The following is a 3,116-nucleotide window of genomic DNA, read 5'->3' as shown; positions in this document are numbered from 1 at the left end:
GGACATAAAATAATAACGACCATTGAAGGTTTTCGTACTAAGCAAGGAATTTCAAATATCTTAGGAGCAATCGACGGGACTCATGTTCGGATAGAAAAACCTGCAATGTATGCACAAGACTATTATAATCGAAAAAATTCTTTTCCATTAGTTTACAAATAGTGGTAGATGCGGATATGCGGATTACCAACATACATTGTGGTGAGCCTGGTTCTCTCCATGATGCACGTATATTTCGAAGATCAGAATTATACGATGCAGCAAATGCTGATAAGGGTGTATTATTCCCTGGTAATACTTTTTTATTAGGAGACTCAGCATATCCATCTTTACCATGGCTTATACCACCTTTCCGAGACAATGGTCATCTTACACCACAACAGAGGGAATTTAATTTCATACACTCATCCACAAGAATGTCTGTTGAAAGAGCAATTGGGCAATTAAAAGGACGATTCTGTCGAATCAAATTTTTTACTGAAATTTTTTACTATTGTGAGATGTCATTTATCACTAACACAGTAACTGCAGCGTGTATATTACATCATTATTGTATCAACAAGAATGATGTTTACAATTTTCCTGAAGATAATGATGAAGATTTTGGTAATTTAGACAATGAGGAACTGGAAATACGAACTGGAGATCGTAGAATGGAACAAGATCGCAGGATGCAACTTTTCAATGAATTGTTCCCTGAACAATGATGTACTGTAAGAATTTTGCGTAATTTTTCAAACAGTTAAATAATGTTAATTTCAATGTCTAGGTATAGCTTCCGGAATGGAGCCGTGTCTTGAATGAGCGATATGCCGACGTTTCACAAACGTTGCAGTTTGCATCATCAGGGCTGAGAACTCTGATACTGAGCTCCCTTGGTTAAAGGTAATCCTTATATGCCTCCCTCCCCCCTTTGTGTAGATGGTGTTTAGGGAGTAGGGGACGAGGCTTGAATCCAGCCAATCAGCGTATTTTAATTGATCAGCTGATCAATTAAAAAACCGGGAGGGCAGTAAGTCAAATAGAGTTTACTTGCATACCTTTGTCTCGGTTGAGGTTGTTGGGATGTTTCAAAATTTCTAAACCTTCACGATGTTTTCTGGCAAAATAACTCTGTGAGGGAGCCAATCTGGTGGCTTTGTCATACTGTTCGGAGTGTCCAGTCTCCATCCAGTGTTCAGCTAGGGCTGATTGAGTAAAGTGACCATACTTGGTACATCGCTGGTGTTCCTTGATTTGCGTACTGATCTTCCTCCCGGTTTCTCCTATATAAACTTTACCACAAGAGCAAGGGATCTTATATACACCTGATGTTTCTAGGTATGATTTCTGATCCTTCGGATTTGGGAGTAAATGGGAGAGCTTCCTATGGGGTTTGAAGATTACTTTGATTTTGTGTTTACCCAAAATCTTGCTGATAGGTTTGTTATGCCCTGGAGATATGGAAGGACAGCCGTTTTTCTCTTTTCTCTTTCTTCATCTAGTGTTTTTAGGACTGACAGTCAGTGTTTTTAAAACTGACAATTCTGTTCTTCTGGTTTTTTATTATTTGCGAGATGTTTTTGCTGTTGTATCCATTTTTGGTTAAGGCTGTACTGAGGTGTTTTAGTTCTCCATTCAGAGAAGATGGTTCCGAAATTGTGAGCGCTCTGTAAACCAATGAACTTATGACAGAATTCTTTTGCGAGGGATGATGATGAGAGGTTGCATGTAGATATCGGTCCGTGTGTGTTGGTTTTCGGTAGACCTGGTGACCTAAGGTGCCATCTTAGTTCTTTTGGTCTAGCATATCCAGGAAGGGTATTTGATTATTTTGTTCCACTTCCATTGTGAACTGAATACTGGGATGTTGTGAATTGAGAAACCCGAGAAACTGAGAAAGAGTTTCCCTGCCATGATTCCAAATTACGAAAGTATCGTCCACATACCGAAACCATGTGGATGGTTTCAGTGGTGCGTTCCTCAAAACTTTATTCTCAAAGTGTTCCATAAAGATGTTTGCAATAATAGGAGATATAGGAGATCCCATCGCCGCTCCAGAGGTTTGTTCGAAAAACTCTCCTTGGAACTGAAAATAGGTTGAAGTTAAGCAGTGTTCTATTAGTGGGAAGAGGTTGGCAGGAATTTCCTCGGAATTCTTGATGATGTTCAAAGTATCCTGGACTGGAACATTGGTAAACAGTGAGACTACATCAAAACTCACCAGGATATCATTAGTATTCATCTTGATTTTTGTGATCTTATTCACGAAATCTGTTGAATTCTTGATATGGGAATCATTGAGACCAGTAAGTTTCTGGAGGGGTTTGGTGAGATAGCGGGCTAACTGGTAGGTAGGTCCCCCAATATTGCTGACAATGGGGCGTAAGGGCACTGATTCCTTGTGGATTTTTGGAAGACCGTAGAGTCTAGGTGCTGAAGAATCTTGAGGGGTTAAATACTTGATAGTTTGAAGAGGGAGACCTGCATTTTTCAGAAGAGAAGATGTTTTCTTCTCTATGCTGGATGTTGGGTTGCGTTTGAGTTTCCTGTAGACTTTTTGGTCTGAGAGTAAACTGTTGATTTTACTGCAATAGTCTTCCCTGTTCATAACTACAGTAGCGTTCCCTTTGTCTGCTGGTAAAATTAGGATCTTGTTGTTTTGTTTCAGACCGTGGAGAGCTCGGCGTTCTTCTTTGTTTATATTTTGTTTGGGAAGTTTGGCTTTGCGTAGGATGTTGGTTGTTCGATTTCTGATGTCATTGCTTGCCTCTAAAGGAAGGTGGAAAATAGCCGTTTCAATTTGGCTGATGATTTCTTCCGTAGGGATACTAGAGGGAGTGACAGCAAAATTGTGTCCCTTAGCTAGAATAGCGACTTCGGATGGTGATAAGTCTTGATCGCTAAGATGGGTGTATATCAGTTGGACACGGGGCAATTGGACACAGTCCAATCACAAGTCGCTGTTCCAAGGGACCCTACAAATGTCTCTAATCACACGGTGCTGTGATTGGCTGTGTCCAAATGCACCGCTCCCGCTAAGATTCTTAACTGTATGTTTGAGAACTGGCATTTGAGTCTGATTGATCTTATCATACTTGCTCTTCTGTTTTTGTGTTCTTGCCTCAGCTGAGTGA

Source organism: Odontomachus brunneus, unplaced genomic scaffold, assembly GCF_010583005.1.
Source record: "Odontomachus brunneus isolate Ranch 3 - 2012 unplaced genomic scaffold, Obru_v1 Obru_scaffold_034, whole genome shotgun sequence".
In the NCBI taxonomy this organism is placed as follows: Eukaryota; Metazoa; Arthropoda; class Insecta; order Hymenoptera; family Formicidae; genus Odontomachus; species Odontomachus brunneus.
The sequence above is the reverse complement of the archived record's forward strand: the minus strand, read 5'-3'. Positions refer to the sequence as shown.